The sequence below is a fragment of the Myodes glareolus genome, chromosome X, assembly GCF_982192425.1.
Source record: "Myodes glareolus chromosome X, mMyoGla1.1, whole genome shotgun sequence".
In the NCBI taxonomy this organism is placed as follows: Eukaryota; Metazoa; Chordata; class Mammalia; order Rodentia; family Cricetidae; genus Myodes; species Myodes glareolus.
Window position 1 is genome coordinate 122,843,682 of NC_142053.1, and position 23,931 is coordinate 122,867,612.

The following is a 23,931-nucleotide window of genomic DNA, read 5'->3' on the forward strand; positions in this document are numbered from 1 at the left end:
TTGTCTTCTGGCCTCTATGCTTGTGGATGCACAACCGCACACACAGAGACACAAAAAAAAGAAGTAAAATAAAATACTATAATGAATATACAGTCAAGACTAGTCTATAACTTACTAATGCAAAAATGAAGGTCACCACCATTCCCCATGACTAAAGTTTTATACAGGCTGACACACTCCAAATAGAAAGTAAAGCTTGGTGTCCCCTGGGTCAAGCAGAAACAGGTTCACACTATATTATTTTAGTAGAACTTGCTGTGGAACATATCATACACATTAGAAAATTATCCTGACAGCCCAGAAGTACTCTAGAAAACATTATACAAGTACAGCCTTTAGACTTATATTTTACCCAAATAGATTTCACTTAAAGGGAAGGCTCATCAGGGTAGGACATCTGTATATAAACTCATACCTTCCAATTCTCCCCTCTGTCTCATCTACCACTTAAGAATGGTGGGAAGCCAAAACACCTAAGAACACAATTCCTAAATCAAGCACTGCTTTGATTGTTATCCCTATCAAGGTGTGTATCCCAGATTAAAAGTCTCAGGGAATTCAAACTTTCAGATTCCAAAAAAAAGCAGAAATCAAACTAATATTCAAAAGCATTAAAAGCTGATGTTATCAGAGCTCTTTGGGTCAGAGTCCGGCCTATGGCAACCCTAACAAACCACCCCTCACCCATCTCAAGTAAAGTAAAAAGCAGAGAAAGGAGGTTTAATCAATGTGGCCCCAAGTTCACCAGCAGGGCTCCGATATGAGGGCAAGAGGTGTGGATGACTCAGCGGTGAATGTGTGATCCCAACTGTAACTGACCCATCTTCTCCTGGCTCTGTCTGGTCTCTTTTGCAAGGTTGTCTGACAAGTTGTCAAAAGTAAGTAAAATCTTTTCCTAGGTGACAAGTTCCTGGTTGACAACTGCCTTTAGCCATTTCCTTTTCCCAGCATGAGACTCCCAGGGAAATTCCAGTTTCCTGGGCACATTGTCTCAATATTCTGATAGTGGAAAAAAAGGAGTGCAAGTATCTCTTGGGAATATCCTCGTTGCTGCAAGGGCCATTGTTATCACTTCCTCCTCAATTACCAGGACCTAAAGAAAAAGTTTTTCTTTCTAAACTCAGTCTTGTTCTCTGCTCTGCCAACACCTCACCAGGTCCAAGAGACACCAGGTCCAGTTCCACAAAGCCTGGACCACAGTGAAGAAACTAGATACCCTAGGACATGGCCAATATCCCAGCTTTCTCAGGTCCCCCAAGATTTTGATGCCCACAAATCAGCAGGAAGCAGTCTCTAGAACTTGACTCACTCATCCCCTTAACCTGCCATGCCTAACTCCTCACTTTTTTATTATAAGAAAAAGATGGGAATGTTATAATTATGCCTGCCCTGTCACCTGTGTACCCTGTCCCTTTAAGAGACAAGCTCTGCTCACTGCCAATCTTCCCCCTTTCCATTGAGGCAAGCTGGTCTCAGGGGCCCCCTTCCTTCTCTCTCTCTCTCTCTCTCTCTCTCTCTCTCTCTCTCTCTCTCTCTCTCTCTCTCTCTACCTCTCTCCCCCTCCCTCTTCTCTCCTGAAGAGGCAGTAACCCTCTGCCTCCCTCCTCCCCCCCTCTCTTCTTCTTTCTCTCTCTTTCTGTCCCTCTATTTCCCTCTATGCCCCACTACGCTTATACCCTCCCAATATCCACTAAATAAACTCTCCATACCCAAGCTCCCTCTGCATGGCATATCTGTCTGTTCCTTACCCACTACAGTCCTCCATCTGCCAGGGGATCCACCAAGGGTCATTTATGCCATAAATCATAGCAACCATTACAATTGTTTTCCCACAATTTTGAAAATGCCCCTGAGCTACCTCAAGCAAAATCCCTCAGAGAATCCTCTGTCACTGAAATGGTCCCCATTTTACTTCACACTAGTGACTTTAGGTTATAAATAACAAGAGGCATCACAAAGTGACCAATGAGTCTGGTATAGATTCTAGATTCAGAAGGCGTCTAAATTTAGTCTGGGAATTTCTGACTCTGGGACAAGTGCTAACCATATTTACTTCATTAGAGATTCTGCAGTCTTCTACAAACTGAGAATGAGGCCTGTCTTACAACGCCCTTGGCAGGTTTTGTAAGAATGATAAAAGCAATATGCTCCCATGCAACATGGCTCTGCATGAAGGAATAGGTTGACACCAAACAATAGCATTTGGTGTGACAGCTAATCTTGGCTAGCAACTCAATTCAGTTCAGAGACACCAAGAAGATTAATAAAACCATACTCTGGGTGTGTCCATGAGGATGTATCAGAGACTATTTAATTCCAAAGGCTCTGATCCTATGAAGGGTTGGGTCTATTGATGAATTTGAAATTTGGAAACTATTGGTAAGTGGTGGAATTGAGAAAGGTGTAGCCCGATTAGCAGAACTAAGACACTAGGACATGTCCCTGAGAGCTATCTTTCCCTAGCTCCTTTTTGCTGTTTCATTCTGTTTCCTATCTACCATGCTGTGAGCTTACCTACCACACCTTCTCTACTGAATGGATCAAAACCTCTCAAACAATGAGCTATATAAGTCTCTCCTCCATTAAGCTGTTTCTGTGATCGAGGAAACCCTTTCTCTCTAAATTACTTTTGATCAGGGTATTTTTGAATAATGCTTTTATTTATTATTTGGGAACAAATATTGATCATATTCTTTCCCGTCCCCAATTCCTCCCAGATTCTCCCCCACCTCCCTAACACAACCAACTTAATATTCTTTCTCTTTATATAAAAAATGGGGTCTACTCTTGGGAACTCCAAAGGATTCTATATCCCACTACATTTGCTCACCCATGTTCAGTGCTGCTCTATTCGTGACAGTCGGAAACTGGAAACAACCTAGATATCTGTCAATGGATTAATGGATAAAGAAAATTTGGTACATTTACACAATGGAGCATTACTCCAAAGTTAAAACATGTGAAATTGGCAGATGAATGGATAGAACTAGGAAAAAGTCATCCTGAATGAGGTATCCCTGACTCAGAAAGATAAATACAGTATGTGTTTGCTTATATGTGGATATTAGCTGTGAAGTCAATGATAACAAGCTACACTCTGTAGAACCACAGACAGTAGGTATAGAGTAAGGGACTAGGAGGGACACATGGATCTAGTTAGAAAAAGGAAATACAAGAGACATGGATGGCTGGGGGCTAGAATGGAAGAATCAAGTCAGGAGAAAGAGGGGAGAAGTGGATTAGGGAGGGAATGTGGGAAAAGACAAATAAAATTAAGGGCCATTTCAATGGTAGTATGCAAACCTATTACAGTAGAAGCTTCTTAAAATATATACATATATGATGGTGATCCAAATAGAATCACCAAATAATGGGGGACACAAAGTCGTAAGTCAAACTTCCAGTGATAGGGATGGGTTACATATGATTTGGCTTGTTGGCCAAAGGGGCCCATGAACATTCTCAAACAACTCAGGCTATTGCCAAGGCTATTGGTTGATCTCCACAAACTGAAGGTAAGGCCATATTGCTGAAGACAACACTTATAGAGCTTATTTAATATGAAAAGTTCGAGCTGATGCAGACATAGAGCCTTCACCCATACTGACAAGCGTTCATGATACTAGAAGGTACTCTGCATGCTACCAGTGGGAAAAGGTAAACACTTACCAAGTTATAAACCTTTCAATCTACAACAGTGACCTTCCTGCAAGATGCAGTAGTGCAATAATAAGACAATAGCCAACCAATATCTGATTAGATTTAAGGCACATTCCGTGAAATGGAATCCATGCTTGACACTGCTTGGGTGTCCAAGAATCTGAGACTAGATAAGCCATGGATCTAGGGGAAAACCAAATACTACTGTTCTACTAAACAGTGGTTCTCAGCCTGTGGGTTGTGACTCCTTTGGGGTCACCAATCAGATATCCTTCATATCAGATATTTACATTATGATTCATAACAGCAAGATTACAGTTATAAAGTAGCAACAAAACAATTTTATGGTTGGGGACCACCAAACATGAGGAACTATATTAAAAAGCAATAGCATGGCTCTCTGCTCCTCCCTGTTCTAGAGACCGCCGCTTCTTTTCACGCAGTGCCAGCCTTGTTCCAGAGACACAATGGTGAAGGTTGGAGTGAACGGATTTGGCCGTATTGGACGCCTGGTTACCAGGGCTGCCTTCACTTCTGGCAAAGTGAACGTTGTTGCCATCAATGACCCCTTCATCGACCTCAACTACATGGTCTACATGTTCCAGTATGACTCCACCCATGGCAAGTTCAAAGGCACAGTTAAAGCTGAGAATGGGAAGCTTGTCATCAACGGGAAGGCCATCACCATCTTCCAGGAGCGAGATCCCGCCAACATCAAATGGGGTGATGCCGGTGCCGAGTATGTTGTGGAATCGACCGGTGTCTTCACCACCATGAAGAAGGCTGGGGCCCACTTGAAGGGTGGGGTCAAAAGGGTCATCATCTCCGCCCCTTCTGCGGATGCCCCCATGTTTGTGATGGGTGTGAACCATGACAAGTATGACAATTCCCTCAAGATTGTCAGCAATGCTTCCTGCACCACCAACTGCTTAGCCCCCTTGGCCAAGGTCATCCATGACAACTTTGGCATCGTGGAAGGACTCATGACCACAGTCCATGCCATCACGGCCACCCAGAAGACTGTGGACGGCCCCTCTGGGAAGCTGTGGCGAGACGGCCGTGGCGCTGCCCAGAACATCATCCCTGCATCCACTGGCGCTGCCAAGGCTGTGGGCAAAGTCATCCCAGAGCTGAACGGGAAGCTCACGGTCATGGCCTTCCGTGTTCCTACCCCCAACGTGTCCGTCGTGGATCTGACATGCCGCCTGGAGAAAGCTGCCAAGTATGACGACATCAAGAAGGTGGTGAAGCAGGCATCCGAGGGCCCACTAAAGGGCATCCTGGGCTACACTGAGGACCAGGTTGTCTCCTGCGACTTTAACAGTGACTCCCACTCTTCCACCTTTGATGCTGGGGCTGGCATCGCTCTCAATGACAACTTTGTAAAGCTCATTTCCTGGTACGACAATGAGTTCGGCTACAGCAACAGAGTGGTGGACCTCATGGCCTACATGGCCTCCAAGGAGTAAGAAGCCCGCCCTAGACCACCCACCCCAGCAAGGACACAGCAAGAGAGAAGCCCTCGGCTGCTGAGCAGTCCCTGTCCTAACTCAACCCTTGACACTGAGCTCTCCCTCACAGTTTCCATCCCAGACCCCCAGATAGCAGGAGGGGCTTAGGGAGCCCTACTCTCTTGAATACCATCAATAAAGTTCACTGCATCCCCTCAAAAAAAAAGCAATAGCATTAGAAAGGTTGAGGATCACTGTGTTAAAGGAACATAGCAATAAAATGAGTCCTAATGGCATTCTATTATATGCATAGATCAGTGTCTTATTCAGCCATCATCAGAGATGCTTCCTCCTGTAGCAGACGGGAACTAATACAGAGACCCACAGCCCAACAATATTCGGAGAGTGAGAAACCTTGGAACATTCAGTCCTAAATGGGATGTCTCCATCAAATCCCTCCTCTCAGATCTCAGGGAACTCTGTGGATGAGAAGGCATGAAAAGTATCAAGAGCCAATGGGAACGGAAGGAAACAAGACCTTCTAACCATAATAGGACTGATGCATAAATGAAATCAGGGAGACTGTGACACTGTGATGCACAGAGCCTTCCGGAGTCTAAGCTTTGAGAGGGAAAATGGACACAAGCTCCTACCCCTAATCTAGAAGTTATATCCAATTAACATCCTCTCAAAAAAGGAAAATTAGTTTTTTCTAATGGGTCTCACTGGGTACACAAACCACACTTAATGGCAGCCCCATACCTAGTAGTAGATGGGCAACATGAAATGAACTCAACGGTACGGTATTTTTGTAGGTTTTGGGGTCTGTTGTTGTTTTGTTTTGTTTTGTTTTGTTTTGTTTGTTGTTTGTCTCATAATGCTTTGTCTGGGCATTTTTTTAACCTTACAGGTCAATTGTTTTTATATGGTATTTTTCAGTTCTGTGTTTTTATGAGATTTCTGTGTATGCAAATATGTATGTCTCTGCATCTTTGTGTGTTTTTTGTGGTCTTATTTGGCTCTTTTTGGCTCATTTGTTTGTTTTGTCCTATTCTGATTTATCATCTTATCTTATTATCATTATCATTTTTAGATGCCTGTTTGTTTTCTGATGAGAAAGAGCAAGACAGGGGATGAATTTGGATGTGTGAGAAGGTAGGGAGGAAATGGAAAGAGTTGGGGGGCAGTCGTCATCAGAGTATATAGTATGAAAAAATCGATTTTGAGTTCTAAAAATAATAAATTATAATGGCTAACTACACATGAGCATGGACATGCTCTCAAGTGTGGTTGATACTGTTGGAGTCACTCCATTGAACAGATTTTTTCCCTCTCCTAGAAGCTATCAATTGATAATAACGCCTTGGTTAGGGGTTGCACTTTGTGCCCACTTCCTTTCTTTCATGCTGAATTCTGTCCAACTTGTCTCACTGTCACAGTTTCTTTGAGTTTATATGTGTGTGTGTCTGCTCCATTATGTTTGGAAAACAAGATACTTTCTTTGAAGGGATCCACCACCTCCGGCTCTTAGAATCTTTCTGGCCCCTCTTTTGCATAGATTCCTGAGCCTTGAGGGGTGAGGTATGATAAAGATATCCCATTCAGAGCTGAATATCCACCACTTTCTTTTTCTCTGCAAACTGTGCAATTGTAGGTTTCTGTGTTAATTGCCATCTACCGCAGAGCGAAGCTTCTCTGATGAGGGTTGAGTGAAGCATTGATCTGAAGTTCTGGTTAAACCTCCAGGTTCAGACTCTAAGTAATCCCAGACCAGCATAGTGATTGAGGTCACAGGGTGTTGTATCACAGCAAAGGAAATGAAACTGAGACAGCTCAGCAGGTAAAGCGCTTGCATGGATTTGAGTTCGACACTTAAAACCCACATAAGAAACTAGATGTGGGCCAGATAGGGTGATGGCACACACCTTAAATCACAGCACTTAGGAGGCAGAGGCAGGCAGATCACTGAGTTTAAGGCCAGCCTGCCTGGTCTGTAGATTGAGTTCCAGGACAGCCCAAGGGCTATACAGAGAAATCTTGTCTCAAAAAAAGAAAGGAAGGAAGAAAGGAAGAAAGGAAGGAATGAAGGAAGCCAGATGTGGTGGCATGTGTTTGTAATCCCAGAGCTAGAAAACTGGAAACAAATGAATCCCTGGGGCTTCCTGACCCACCAAACTAATCTACTTGTTGAGCTCCAGGCCTGTACATGACCCTGTTTCAAAAAAAAAAAAGTGAGTGGTGCCTAAGAGCAACCTTTGATTACACACACACACACACACGGCTCTGGCATCATTCTGGCTGGGTGTTAGACACTCCATGGGGCATTATAAAAATGCCCTGTAGTATAATTATCTTCAAGAAGATAAATACAGAGACCTGGACCCCCCCCCAACCTCCATGACTTTAAACTGTCTTCAGTGAGAAGGATGTGGAACAACAAGCCAGCGGCAGAGATAATGACCAGAACAGCCTGGGGATGTTCCCTGTACTTTCCTTTGCTGGAAAGGTAAGAAGAAAATTGTTTACTGTTGTCGTGAGGTCTACTGACAGTTCTAAATACTGAAGATGATACTGCACACAAACAATATTTACAAAGGGAAAAAGAAAAGACGGCATGCCACTATAATGATCTTAGAAAAGGCAACATGCCACTGTGAAGCTCTTAGCTCCCTTCATGTTTTCATTCTGGGAGCACAGCATTTCTGCAGGCTTTCTGTCCTCTGTTGTTTGTAAAAGACAGCAAAGAGCAGCTCCTAAGAGACAACATGAACATATAAATTGCCCTCCCCAGATTTGGGGAGGCTCAGGTCCCTGGAAACTGCTTGCCTGGAACTTACCTTTCTTTTAAGGGACTCTGCTCTGTTATTTTTTCAAGAGAACAGAGAGCCTTTCTGAAGACTGTTTAGGTTCCTACAAAAGATAAATAATCATTAAAATCATCTTGTCCAAATTTATATTACAAATGACTTTTAAAACCCAGTGAGAAAGTCTGTTTATTTTTTATTCAAATTGCATCATTTCCTTCCCACAAATAAATTAAACTTGAGTTCTCTATGCAGCTTGAAAAAATATCTAAGCCACACACGTAATCTCAAAACATGAGAGGCTGAGGTTAAAGGATGTGGGCTTCAGGTCAGCATGAACTGAATAGTGAGAGCCCATCAAAAAAATTCAGGAAAACACTGTGCATAATGTATACTGCATTATGTATCTGTTCTACTCTTCTAACTAAAAACAGGATATATTTGATATGTTTACATAATTATACATTGCTGCATATAAGCTATATAATATATACTAATATAATTAAACTATATAATTATATATTCCGAATATAGGTATATAGAAAATATGTATAATACATAATTGTACAGTGTATATAGTAGTATGTTACTACATATTTATATATGATCTTGTCATGTATGTTTCTATAAAATAGTCAAATATCTATTATATAATTTTAATATAAAAGTATATCTATAAAATATATATTATAGCATTACATACAATATAGATGCATCTATAACATAATTATAATTGTATAATTACAAGTACTGGTTTTAGAACTCAGTGGTAGATCATTTGCCCTAAGTTCAATCCCCAATACTACCAAAAGAATTCCTCATATAATTCTACAATATAGGTATTATAAATTAATATACATGTTATGTGTAACATTACATATATATACATATTACTTGGTTGTAAACAGAAGGAAGTGGGGAGGGAAGGAAAGAAAGAGGGAGGAAGGCTGGCTGATATATAATACACACACACACACACACATACATATAACTTGTATTGTTGCTGTGACAAAATCTCTGATGAAACTAACTTAAAGAAAGATGGGCTCATTTTGGTTCACAGTTTGAAAGTACAGTTAGTGCACTATGGTGGAGGCATCATAATGGAAGGAAGTTGAGGCTGCCAGTCACATTGCATCCCCAATCAGGAAACAGAGATGAATGCTGGAGCTCATCTCACCTTCTCCTTATGACACAGTTCAGGACCCCAGCCTGTCAGTGGTGCTGCCCTCATCTAAAGTAGATCTTACTTTTTCACTTAAGCCTTCCTGGAAATGCCTTCCAAGACACATCTGGAGCTATGTTTCCAGGGCAACTCTGAATCTAATCAAGTTAACCATGAATATTAACCACGACACTATATTGCCCAGATTCTTGCCAACACTTTCAGAACGTTTCTAACTGGCCTTTGAAACCTATACTTACACTCATGTATGTGTTTACTCTGCTTGTTTTAGAGACTGGCAGAATGTCTTGGCGTGCTTATTTTACAAGTAATGAATGGTTTGGTTCCACTTATATTTCCTCTGTGACCAAGGGAAGGCAAGGGTTGGCAACTATTGTCTGTGAAGAGGTAGATGGTAAATAGTTCAGGTTTTCTGGGCCACGCATTATCTGTGGTAGATGCTCTGCCATGCTGTTGCAACTGATTACAGGCTTATAAGTATACTGCTCAGTGAAAGAGACTAATCTGAAAACATATTGGGGCTGGGAAAATGGCTCTGTAGGCAAAGTACTTGCCTTGCAAGTACAGGACCCTAGTTTAAGTCCCATAACAGAGATCATTGTGGCACATGCCTATAAGCCCAGTACTAGGGGCAAAGGGAGCTGGGAAGAACCATAGCCAGCCAACAGAATCCAATCGGTGAGTTCCAGATTCAGTGAAAGACCCTGTCTCAAAAATACAAGGTAGAAAACAATTGGGAAAAACATTTAACATTGATCTATAGCCTCTATGTGCTCAGAATCGCATGTTCATACATACCCAAACACCTGTGTACACATATGAACATGCATACATACTCACAAAAAGGCAACATAATCTGCATTCTAGTTCCATTTATATTGCTGTGGTAAAATACTCTGACTGAAAGCAAACTTTAGGAAGAAAGAGGTCTATCAGTCTTAAAATTTCATACACTCCATGTAGGTAGTTTTAATGTAGTTGGCCCCCATAATCTCATAAGGAGTAGCATTATTAGGAGGTGTGGCTTTGTCGGAGTGGGTGTGGCCTTGTTAGAGGAAGTGTGTCACTGTAGGGGTGGATTTTGAGGTTTCCTATGCTCAGAATACTGCCCAGTATCTCTTCCCAGTTGACTTCCTGTTGCTTGCAAGCCAAGATGAAGCCAACACCTCGTGTGCCTGCACACCACCATGCTCCCTGCCATGATGATAATGAACTGGACCTCTGAAACTATAAGCAAGCCACCCTAATTAAATGCTTTCTTTATAAGAGTTACCCTGGCCATGGTGTCTCTTCACAGCAATAGAAACTCCTAACTAAGACATTCACCATTGAGGGGATTCAAGGCAGGAACTTGAAAGCAGGCCTGCTTGCTATTCTACATATCATTACCTCTAATCAAGGACCTTACTTCACAGCCAAAGAACTGTAGCAAGAATGATGAAAGATGCTGCTTGCTGGCTGGCAAGCTGTTTTGTACTCAGCTAGATTTCTTCTACAGTTCAAGATGACTTGCCCAGGGAGTGGTGCTACCCACTGAGGGCTGAGCCCGTCGTTATAAATTCAAGATCAAGACAATACCCCACAGACATGTCCACAGGCCAATTGAGCTAGGCAATTTCTCAACTGAGGCTCTTTGCCCAGATCATTCTAGGTTATAAAAAGATGAGAGTTAAGGCTAGCCAGGACATTGTATGGCACCAATTTTATCATGCTGTGGGAAGAACAAAACTACAAAGACAGTGAAAATATTTTAAAATCAGTTGTTTCCAGGGCCTGGGGGAAAATGAATGGGTAAGGTGGCCGGGGATCTTTAGGGCTATGAACAACTGTGTATCATACTGGCATGGTGAATGCAGGGCACTGTCCATCTGTCAACCATTACAGAATATACAACACAAGTGGTAGCCAATGTCGACTCTGTAGTAAATGGATTCATCCTATAGGAATATATCCACAGCACATAGGAAAAAATGAATAAATGCTCTCTCCAAAAGAAATTGAAAATAGGGCAGGTGCTCTTCAAAGTATAAAATAATAAAATAAAAAATAAGCCAAACACAGACTTACTATATAGTCTAGCAATGATGCTTCCATGTACATGCCTAGAACAATGGAAAGCAGGAACCTGGAAGCAAACTTGAGCAATTATGTGCTTTGGCAAAATTATTTCTTCGCCCAAAACAGAAGGCCAGCAAAGTGCTCACTGAGAAGCAAAAGGCTAAACAAAATGTGATTTATCTGTACAATGGAACTTTACTCTGCCTTTACAGGAAATAAATCATGAAATATAGTACAACATGAATGAACCTTAAAGACATTATGCTAAGTGAAATGATTCCATCAAAAATGACAGATATTGTATGATTACATATGTTGTGGTTTGAATGAGAAATGTCCACCATAAGTTCATGTGTTTGAACACTATTTCACTAGATAGTGGTGCTGTTTGTGAAGACTGTGAAACTTTCAGGAGGTGGAGCCTTGCTGTAGGATGTGGATCACTAGGGAAAGGCCTTGATGTTTATGGCTCTTCCCCCATTTCCTGTTCTCTGTTTCCTAAGTGTGGACACCATGTGATTAGCCAGTCTCTCACTCATCCCACTACATTCCGTAGTGCTAGCATTCCTTCTCCACCATAATGGGCTGACTCCCTCTGACTGCAATCTAACACAAAGCCTGTTCTCTTTACATTGCTTCTGGTCGGGTATTTGGTTGGAGCAGAGGAAAAAGTATGATAGTCAGATTTATAAAGATGGAGAATACAATGGGAAAAAATGAGGTGTTCAGGGAACAGAGGAACAGGAAGTTTCTATTTCATGATCACAGAATTTCTATCTGGGAGGACAGAAAATTCTAAAGATGAATGTGAATGAGAGACTGACGGTAATATAAATTATCTGCATCATAAAATGGCTGATATAGTAAATTTTATAAGTATTTTACTATATTAAACATGTTGTAGGCATGAAATATTGTAAATGGAGGAACAAATAGCATTTTGCTATCAAGTTTTCAATAAGCAAGTGATTATAAAAATGACTAATTTGGGGTTTGGAGAAATATCTCAGCAGTTGAGAACACTGACTACTCTTCCGAAAGACCTGTGTTCAATTTCCAACACCACATAACAGTTTACAACTGTCTGTAACTCCAGTTCCAGAGGATCTGGCATCCTCACAAAGACATACATACAGGCAAAAGGCCAAAATGCACATAGAAATAAACAATTTTTAAAAACTAGTAATACATTTTTCTGTGTTTGTGTGTGCCTGTGTATGTTATATGGATGTGTTCTTGTGTGTGTGTACATGTGGAAGTGCATATGCATGAGTTTTTATACTCATATAGATGCCAGAGGTAGACATTAGAAGTTTTCCTTAGTGGATCTCCACCTCATTTTTTAAAACAAGGTCTTTCACTGAGCCAGAAGCTCATCAATTCCTCTAGACAGACTGGATAACAAGCTCCAAGATCCTCCTACCTCTGTCTTGCCAGCACTCGGTTTACTGGTGCATACCATTGTGCCCCGTGTTTTATATGGGTTCTGGGGATCAAACTCAGGTACCCGTACTTGCACAGAGAACACTTTACTCTGTGTCTGTTTTTAAATTGAAAATTCAAAATTATATACCCTATATTTCCAGTGGCCCAAGTGTTACAATTCAGTTACACAAGCTTCCAGGTCCTGGGAGGGAAAAACAAGCAAGCAGCCTTTTCAGGATTCACTGGTGGGTCTTTTTTTCCAAGAGACTCATCCACTATCTTATTTCTGAAATATTTATATTCCAGCTTTTCAAAGACAGGTCTGTGATCTGTGCCCCCTAAAGAGATAGCACCACTATCTCCGGGGTTGAATTGGGCTCAGGAGAAGCAACCATCACTCTGGAGGTTTTGCTGTTCAGACAGCAAGTGGTCATCTGTCTGCTAGTAACAAAATCTTGAAAAGCTAGGAAGAGCTGTCCAATTTGGGACTAATGATGTCTCTGTAAAGATAAACTACACATTGTCAAAAATGTGCTGAATTTCTGCGTAATGACTGGAATTCAGAGTTTCCTCTTAGAAGTGTTTATCTGGCTGGCTAGTAATTGTTTTTATTTCTCATCAAAGATGTTGCAAATAAAAAAACAACAGGATGTATGCAGAACGAGACAATGATAAAAATCATTTAATGTACTTGGGGAAACCCTAGAACCCCCAGGAGAAAATACAATTACATAAGACTCTAGTGTTGTTCTTTTTATTTTACCAGATGTACGATACCTCTCCGGTTTGATTTCCTACCTGATCTTACTTCTAAAAAGAAATGCAGGGGGAGAAAGCTCTTGTAATACACACCTGGTACTTCTTGTTCCAACTGCTGGCAACGTTTTCTCTATGAACGTCACAGACACAGTGAGGAAGCTAATAAGTATTGAACAGGCCTACCACATAAGGCACACACTCTGAAAAATCGCCTTTTAGATTGTTCTGTCTGTTTCACATCCAAAATATGTGTTGTAGCAAAATTCTTACTGATTAAAGAAAATTATATGGACTCAGTTTAATATTATTTTGCAAATATGACTTAAATTTTACTTAAAGATGACAAATGTAAGCCATGAAAATAAATTCATGTCCTGTTCCTAAAGCTGGCTCAAAGGACAGCCAGCCAGCATGTTATAAGGCTACTCAAGCATTCACATGGAAAGTTCACACAGGAAGAAATCAACCTGCCAACACCAAGCTGTGAAAGAGCCAAGATAGGGACAGATTACTCAGCAAGGCTTCAGATGACCATATCTCAAGTTACATTATTCTGCTCTCTCGACAACAATGCTAAGTCACAACTGCCACACTGAGCAACTGCTGAATTCCCAGTCAACAGAAAGCTTGAGAAATAATAATAAGCAATTGTCATTTGAAGCAGCTACGTATGGGTGTTATTTGTACTGCAGTATTCGAGAAATGAAAGTAGGATCGAAATGAAAGTTAGATTAAATATATCTGTTAGCTAGTACTCTGGAACAAATGACCTGCAAACCTTAAAGCAGTGCTTCTCCACCTTCCTAATGCTGAGATCCTTTAGTACGATTCCTTGTTGTGGTGATGGCCCCCTAGCCATAAAATTATTTTCATTGCTCCTTCATAACTGTAATTTTGCTATTGTTATGAATTGTAATGTAAATATTTTTGGAGATAGAGGTTTGCCAAAGGGGCTATGACTCACTGGTTGAGAATCACTGCCTTAAAGCAACAAGCTTTCAGAATTGCTCAAAGTACTAACCTTGGATCTGTGACTCTACATGAAGTCTTAAACTAAGGAGGCATCTACTTCTGATATTACAGAGTTGTTAGTGGGGCTAGGTTCCCTATTGAACCCCCAATGCTGACTCAAAGGGCAGCAAACTACCATGTTGTGAGTTGTTTAAGCATTTGCATGGAGAGCCCACGTAGAAAGAAACCAACTTGCCAACCTCAAGTTCTAAGAAGCCATATTAGAAATGTGCTGCTTAGAACAAGTCAAATGTTCAGACGGCAGGCAATTAAGACTGAGTTTCAAAGTCAGACATAGAAATAAAGTTGGTTAGCAAGATGAATGCTGCAATCTTTTATAAAGTAATCACCTGAATGGTATGCTACCAGGTTCCAAATAAAAGAAGCAGAGCACCAAGTCAACCCACATTCAAGATGAGAAGCAGGAATGAATTATACAAATTCATGTAGGCATATCATTAGAACATGGTAACCATGGGCCATCCTAAAAGTCTGTCTAATGTTATTGAACGTATATAGAATAACATATACTGGGCAGTGGTGGTGCATGCTTTTAACCCTAGCTCTCGGGAGACAGAGAGGCAGATAGGTCTCTATGAGTTCAAGGCCAGCCTGGTCTACAAAGTGACTTCCAGGACAGCCAGGATTACACAGAGAAATCCTGCCTTGAAAAAAACCAATCAATCAGTAAATAAATAAATAAATAAATAAATAAATACGCAGATAAATAAGTAAATAAATAAAATAATATACATATTCATTTTTACAACCTAGTGTTTAGCAAAATGAACTTTGGAGCTACTTTTAAGTTTGCCTAAGCTTGAATTACTTAACCTGCCTCAATTTACACATACGTAAAATGGCAATTGTAATAATACCACCAAAACATAAAATGCTAGTTAAAGAATGCAACCATCAATAAGTGGAAAATATGTGGTGACCATTCTGTAGGTTTCTTAATATCTTCAGGCTTTTCACAAAAAGCAAATGGCATGTTCCCAAGTTACACTAACTTCTGCGGAATTGGGAGAAACCACAGTGGGTTTTCCTCTTTTTTAAGATTTATTTATTAATTCTTTATACAGTGCTCCGCCTCCATGTATCTATGCAGGCAAGAAGAGGGCACCAGATGATATTACAGATGGTTGTGAGCCACCATGAGGTTGCTGGGAATTGAACTCATGACCTCTTTCCAGAGTGTCTTAACCTCTGAGTCATTTCTCTCCAGCCCAGGTTTTTCCTTTAAAATGCCATAAGACTGGGACTAGAGAAATGGCTTAGTGGTTTCAGAGGATCCAAGTTTGATTCCCAGCACCCACATGGTGGCTCACACCATCTGAACTTCCAGAACTAGGGAACCTGATGTCCTCTTCTGGTCTCTGCAGGTACGAAGCATGTACATGGTGCACAGATACACATGCAGTCAAAACATCCATAGACAATAATAAAAATTAATAATAATAACAACAACAGTAATAGTAATAATAAAATTCCCAAGGACTTGCCTCATTATAGCTTCAAGGATAGGGCTAAATTTTAAATAAAATTTTTATAATAGTTTTAGTAGAGTATCCTGTATGAACAGATAATGCCATTCCCAAGCCATGGGTTATTAAAGGAGCATCCCAGTGCCAGGTATGTGACACTGGCCTGGAAATAGCTAGTCAGAAAATCCCCCTTATGTCCCCTAAAAAACTATGGAAGCTATAGACACTGCCCTTGATTGCCTACCATAACTAGATCGTAAAACTGTATTGTGGAAAACAGCACACATTCTAGTTACAAGACACTGAGAAATCATGCTGAAACTGAGTCAGAAGCTCCTCTCTCCAGGCTAGGTTTGAGCATTTTGGACAAGTGTTATACAGGACACTGGGAAAGAAAAGTTATCAATAATTTTACCTAGCAGTACATCCTGCATGCTACAAAACTGACCTGACAGACAAAATGTGCCCATTAATGCAATAGTGGCATGCGTGTTATGCAGGTAGCAAATAACTTTCTGGCTGTATTTGAGGTCCATTCTGAAAGAGGAAATTCATGACTGGTTCCATAATCTGGTCAAAATTCCATGTCTCTAAGGGTCATAAGCCTTAGGGTTAAACTTACTGCTGTTGTTTTGATAAATAGGCATGATGTCAAACTGTCTTCTAAATATTTATGCTTATATCCGTAGATTGGTGCTACTCTCAGTCTAAATGGGAGAAGCTTCTATTTGTAATAGGTAAAGTTAAGACAGAGACTCGTATCTGGTTAAAGTGCTGACAATAAATGTTGAACACTCAGTCCTGACTGGGACATTATATCACCCTTGCCCAAGGCTCAAAAAACAACATGGAAGAAAGGTTGAAAGAATGTAAGAACCCAAAGATGGAGATGAGAATGGTGAAACTCTGTCTTTGTATATGACATGGACAATGCAATCATGAACTCACAGAAGCTTTAGGAGCCTGCACAAGATCTATACACACAAAAAGACATGAGAATAGAAGAGGTACTAATTTGGAAGAAGAAGGGGATAAGTAAGACTGAGAAAAACATCAAAGAGAGTAAAAATGGTGAATAAGATCGAAATAAATTGCATACACTTATGAAATTGTAAAATTAATAACCTCCCCAATAGCCAAGCATAATGCCTTACAATCTCAGTGCTGGTGAGGTAGAAGCAGGTAGATCCCTAGAACTCACTGACCAAGACAGTCAGTCTAATTGGCAAGAACCAGGTCACAGTGAGAGATCCTGTCTCAAAAATAAAAGGGTGGCAAGAAACAAAATGAGAAAACACTAACAAAAAAGAGAAATGAAAAAACATAAATACTTTCAATTTTTAATAAAAAAAACTAGATGTCACATGAAGAATGACACCCAAGTTTAACACAGCTTTCACATGCACACAAACACTTGTGTGGATTAAATGTATTAGCGATTAACTCCAAGACTCCAATAATCCACCAGTATCACATTAAACAAGTAAATAAATGCACTTCCCCTTGGAGTCATTTCATTGAGTCCAGATTTGAATTCGCTACTTTATGCTCCCTGTGTCTTCCATCCATTGTCTGTCTGTTGTAGGAGCCTGAATCTGTGCCTGCCTGAGGGTTATCCTGTGAATCATTATCTGTGTTGGTGTCTGTCCCTGTATGTGAGCCTGTATGTTTGTGTTTTCCATAACAAAGGGCTTTGCTCTGTCTATTGAACAGCATAGAAAGCATCACATTGGAAGGAATGAGTGATAATTTGTATAAATCTTTCACAGAGTTTTACAAGGGACTTAGTCAATGGCTCTAACTGACCCAGACAACAGTACTATGTATATTATTGTTTCTCAAGAAATAGCCAAATATTGTGTTCAAAGTTTAAAGTGGATATTCATTTTAGAAGATTGCCTTAAACCTCTGTATTTACAGCTTTCGACAAATGATACACATGCATTATTCTTGGTGGTAGGCATGAAAGAGTACTATCTTAAGAATACAGCTATGCATTAGCTTGTGTTGTAAAAGTTGATTGTATGGAAAATCCAAGGTAAATACTACAGTTGATTGCTACATTGGTCTCCTAAAAACAGGTTAAACAGGCTGAGTACACAGTAGGATATAAATCTTAAGAGACCTCAATGTATACTATTAACTTTGCCTATGAGGTCCAGCAAAAGTTCCAGTCTCCTAGAATGTAAGAGATATTTTCACAATATTGCATTGTCACACATACCTATACACATACACACACACACACACGTGCACATATGAAGATGTACATGCAAACATGAGCATGCACACAAATACACGCATACACATAAATATGCACACATACACACACCAAACAGAAAAAAAAAAATCAAGGCTGAAAAAAACATACTTCAGTAAGAAAAAGCAAACACTCAACAAAATAGGGGAAAGTTACTGCATTTCTTCAGTGACAATGACAGTCAGCTGATAATGCAAGAATGACTGGGACATTCTACAGGAGAGAATATGACATCCATTCAAGATGATATTTGAGCCAAGAAGTGGCAGAGAGCTGTTCACCAATGAAGCTCAGTGACACAGGCCTATGAGTACTCTTGATGAGTCCACTTGAAGATGAACTTGAGACTTATAAGAAGACAGAGAACTAAAGGCTTAGGGATGGAGAATCCGCAACCACCCAACAGGCAAGACACAAAGAATGTACTTCAATAGAAATTTTAAGCAACTGTCATGGGGAAGGCTGCTGAGCATAGTATCACTGTTTCATAAACCGACACAGCATGAAAGCAGTATGGTAATGAAGAGAACCACAAGGGAAGATGAAAACAAGTATAACATGACTAATGTCTTGATTTTTTAGCATGGTACATAAGCAGTTGCAGAGAATTAGCATTATCTAAAATTGAATATGGGACCTGAAATACAGACAGAAACTGTGTCTCAAAAAAGTGGAGTAACTGAGGAAGATATCTAATGTCGACCTCTGACCTCAACACATGCACACACAGGTTCACACACATAAACACATGCACACATACTCTGCACCAAATAATGGTAATAATAAAACTAAAAACTGTAATTCAAAAGCAAATAGTGTCTGTAACTTATTAATCATATCATCATTTATTAATATGATATGCCTTTATAATGCCTTTACAATACTTTTTATAATATAAAGAATTTTTATATAAAGGATAAGATCTTTATTAAACTGTATAATCCATACATAACCTGCCAAAACAAAGATTTCAGAAAACTATGTCTCCACCTTTACTTCTAGCATTATCCCAGGATCCCACGATGCTAGTGAAAGATGGCAGCAGCAGCATCAACAACAACAACAAACATGTACCCACCAACAAGGAGTGAATGAGGGCAAGCAAAGCAGCCCCGATTTTCCCTCAGCCTTCTTATACCGGGCGTCGCTACTGTACTGCCCACTCTGGAAAAAAAAAAACTCTTCTCTCTTCATTCAATCTTTTCAGGAAATAGTCTCACAGACCCTAGATCTAGTTAAGTGAAAAGCAACAGTAACATCACACGTGACCCTTAAAAAACATTGATTATTGTGGTCATCTGCCATAGATGGCATTTATTCCTCATTGGCGATCAATTTTTAGTTGCTTTTTATTTTATTATTTGTGGAGTTTTGTGTTGCTTAATCTTCATTTCTAATCAAGGAAAAAAGTCTTCATGGTATCACATGCTCAGCTTCATTCAACCATTTCTATTGTACTCCAGTGCTGCTCAGAGTAGGAATTCATTTCATTTAGGACAGCCAAGGACTGCCAAAGCACAGAGAAGAAGCTGAGGGTGGGGTTTATTTTTAGTTCCTTCTCTTCTTTCTAACTGGAAGCCTCCTTCAGAAATGTTATCATCATATTTATGAAGCAAAGAATTTCAATTGTGCTCCAGGAAAGTCAGATTTTGCCTTTTATGGAAAAATCCATTTTTAACTTTTTATTGAAAATAGATTTTTTTCATACGCTATATTATGATTTTGGTTCCCCTCCCCCAGCTCCTCCCAAAGCCTCCTCCCTACCCTACTCCACACACTTTCCTTCTCCCTCTCAATACAATACAAAACAGGCTTCTAAAACAAATTAATAATAATAATAATATAAAAATAAGAAAATAAAAAAAAACAAACTAGAATAGGGCAAAACAACAGAAAAAAGAGACAAAGAAAAACTACAAGAGGAACATACAAATATAAAGACACACACACTCACACACACAGAAATCCCATAAAAACAAAATCAGAAACTATAGTATATGAGCAAAAGATCTGTAAGGTTTAAAAAAATAGCCCAGACAAAGCATTGTTCGACCAAAAAAAAAAAACTTCAAAAATACTGTTCAGTTTGCTTGCTGTTAGTCACCATCTACTGCTGGGCATGGGGCCTGCACGTCAGTGTGGTGTGTGTCTTAGTCAGTGTTCTATTACTGTCATGATGTGATGAGGCACCATGATCAAGGCAACTCTTACAAAAGAAAGCATTTAATTAGGGGCTTGTTTATACTTTCAGAGACTTGGTTCATTATCATCATGGTGGGGAACATAGTGGCACACAGGCAGACCTGGAGCTGGAGCAGCAGCTGAGAGTTACTTCCTGATCCACAGGCAGAGAGGTGGGGAGGAAGAGGGAGAGGAGAGAGAGAGAAAAGAGATGAGAGACAAGAGACTGGGCCTGGCATATGCTTTTGACAACTCAAAGCTAACCACCAGTGACACGCTTCCTCTAACCAGGTCGCATTTTCTAATCTTTTTAATCCTTTTAAAGAGTCCCACTCCACTGTGGCTCAGCATTCAAATATATGAAATATATAAGCATTTGGGGGCCATTCTTTTCCAAACCACCACAGTTTGTCTAACCAGTGAGACTCTATCGGAGAAAGCTAATTTTTCCTTTGCAAGTGGTTGTCAATAGCTTCTAGGTTAGGGGTGGGGTTGTCAATAGCTTCTATGTCTATTTCCACTTTCAGCACTGGGACCCCACCTGACTTCAACTTGTGTAGACTCTGCATGCTGCCACAGTCTCTGTTAGTACATAACTGTGTCGGTCCTGTTCTGTCTAGAAGGTCTTGTTTCCTCGGTGCCCTCCATCCCTTCTGGCTCTTACAATCTTTACACCTCCTCTTCTGCAGGGTTCCCTGAGCCCTGAGAGGAGGGAATTGATGGAGACATCCCATTTAGTGCTGCAATGTCTCTTACTGTGAACATCATCCAGTTGTGACTCTATATATTTCTTCCCATCTAATTTAGGAGGTAGCTTCTCTGATGATGGCAGAACAAGACACTGATCTATGAATGTGGCAGAAAATCATTAGGAGTTGTTTTATTGCTATGTTTCTTTAGCAGAAAGTAGTATTTGTTTTTCCCCTAAGTCCCTGGTCTATCTAGTCTCAGGTTCCTGGCCACCCAATCAGAGTCAGGCACGGGTTCCATGTTATGGAGTGGGTCTTAAATCCAATCAGATATTGGTTGGTTATTCCCACAAACTTTGTGCCACTATTGCACCACTGTATCTTGCAAGCAGGTCACCATTGTGGATCAAAAGATTTGTACCTGAGTTGGTATTTACCTTTCTCCTTTGGTAGCGTACAGAGTACCTTTCAGTATCGTGAACATTTGTCAGTAGGGGTGAAGGTTCTATGTAGGTACCAGTTTGACTTTTCCATTTTAAATAAGGTATATAGGTGTTGTCAGCAGCATTACAACTTTACCATAAGTTTGTGAAGAGCAACCAATAGCCTTGGCAATAGTCTAGGTTGTTTGGAGGTTCTCATATTGACCTTTTGGTCAACAACTCAGTTATATAACCTGTTCCTTGTACTGGAGGTTTCATTTGGTGATGAGAGATGTCTATTTGGGGCTCCATCTCCCCCATTATTTGGTGATTCCATTTAGATCTCTTTCATATGTGTGTATATTTTAGGCAGCTTCTACTGTATTAGGCTTCCATATGACTACTCAAATGGTGTGGCGGAGCATGGTCAATCGATAATTAACCAGGCCAACTCAATACAAAAAGATTTAGCTTTTAATAAAAGGGGAAAAACTTACATGACCAGAGATCCCACAAACACCAGGTGAGCAGGGAACCAAAGAGAGGAAGTAGCAAGGCACTTCGATCTTTTATTTGTTTTGTGTGACCTCAGGGGGACACACCTTAAGCAGAATGTGATTGGCTGAAATTCCTCATCAAAATGGCCCTTAATTTTAGTTGTCCCACCCATTATTTCCTATGTCCCCTTTATTCTCTGCCTTCCCATTTGATCCTCCTGCCCTAGTCACCCTCAGACCTGTATCCATCTATTACTATCTATTCTATTTCCCTTTCCTAAGGAGACCCTGCCCTCATCCTTAGTCCCTTACTCTATACCTAATCTCTATGGTTATAAATATTGTAGCCTGCTTATCAAAGACCTAACTACTAATACCCATATAAAAGCAAATACATACTATATTTGCCTTTTGGGATATGGGTTATCTGAGAATTATTTTTTTCCTAGCTCCATCCTTTTACCTGCAAATTTCATGGTTTCTTTTTTTCACAACTGCATAATGCACCATTTTGTAAATATAGCATATTTTCTTTATTCATCCATTGATAAAACACTGTTTCCATTTTCTGGCTATTATAAATAAAGCAGCAATAAACATATTTGAGCAAGTGTCTTTGTAATTGGATGAAGTGACATTTGGCTGTATGCCCAGGAGTAGTATAGTTGGATCTTGAGGTAGACAGATTCCCATCTTCCTGAGACAAAATCACACTGATTTCCACAGTGACTGTACAATTTGCACACCCACCAGCAAAGAATGAGTGTTCCTCTTATCCCATATCCTTGAACATGAGTTGTCATTTTTTTATTGATCTTAACCATTCTGACTGGTGTAAGATGAAATCTCAAACCAGTTTTCGTTTGCATTTCCCTGATGACTAAAGATGTTGAACATTTCTATAAGTGTTTCTCATCCAGTTTTGTTTCCATTTTTGAAAGTCCCCCTCTCTTTTTCTCTCTGTCTCTTTAAATCTGTATCCCATCTTAATTGGGTTATTTGTTTTCTTGATATCTAGTCTTTTATATATTTTTAGATATTAGCCCTCTGTTAGATGTGTAGTTGACCAAAATTTTCATATTCTGTAGCCCGCTGCATTAGTCAAATGACAGTGTCCATTGTCTTACAGAAGTTTTTCAGTTTCACGAGGTCCATTTATTAATTGTTGATCTTAGTGCCTGTGCTATTGGTATTTGGTTCAGGAAGTCTTCTCCTGTGCCAATACATTCAAGGCTATTCACTACTTTCTCATCTATCAAGTTCAGTACGTCTGGTTTTATTTTGAGGTCTTTGATCCACTTGGACTGGAGTTTTGTGCAGGATGATAAATACGGATCTATTTGCATTCTTCTATATGCAACAATTCATCTCGACCACCACCAGTTGTTGAAGATGCTATCTTTTTTTTCAGTGTCTATTTCTGGTTTCTTTATCAAAAATCAGGTATCCATAGGTATGTCAACTTATGTCTGGGTCTTCAATTCTATTCCATGGATCAACATGCCACCTATTTTTGTACTGTTTTTATTACTATTCTATATTTTTTTATTACTATCGATCTGTGAAGCAACTTGAGATTGGGGATGGTCATACCTCCAGCAGTTCTTTTATTATTCAGCATTGTTTTAGCTATCCTGGATTTTGTGTGCATGTTTCCATAAGAAACTGAAAATTGTCCTTTCAAGTTCAGTAAATTGAAATTGGAATTCTGGTGGGGATTAGCATAGAATTTGTAGATTGCTTCTGGTAGAATGGCCATTTCACTATGTTGATCTTACTGATCCATGAGCATGGGAAATCTTTCCATTTTCTGATATCTTCTTCAATTTCTTTCTTCAAGGACTTGAAGTTTTTATCATATAAGCCTTCCTTTTGCTTGGATATAGTTACAAGATATTTTATATTATTTGAGGCTATTGTAAAAGGTGTTGTTTCCCTTATCTCTTTCTCAATCCATTTGTCATTTGTATATATGAGGACTACAGATTTCTGTGAATTAATTTTGAATCCAGCTACTTTGCTGAAAGCATCTATCAGCTGT

The 23,931-nt window shown here is 39.9% G+C and overlaps 1 pseudogene; it reads left to right on the plus strand.

Moving 5' to 3' along the window:
• The first annotated feature begins 4,112 nt into the window (after positions 1–4,112).
• LOC125407710 (glyceraldehyde-3-phosphate dehydrogenase pseudogene) lies at positions 4,113–5,324 on the plus strand (annotated as a pseudogene).
• Positions 5,325–23,931: the final 18,607 nt, after the last annotated feature.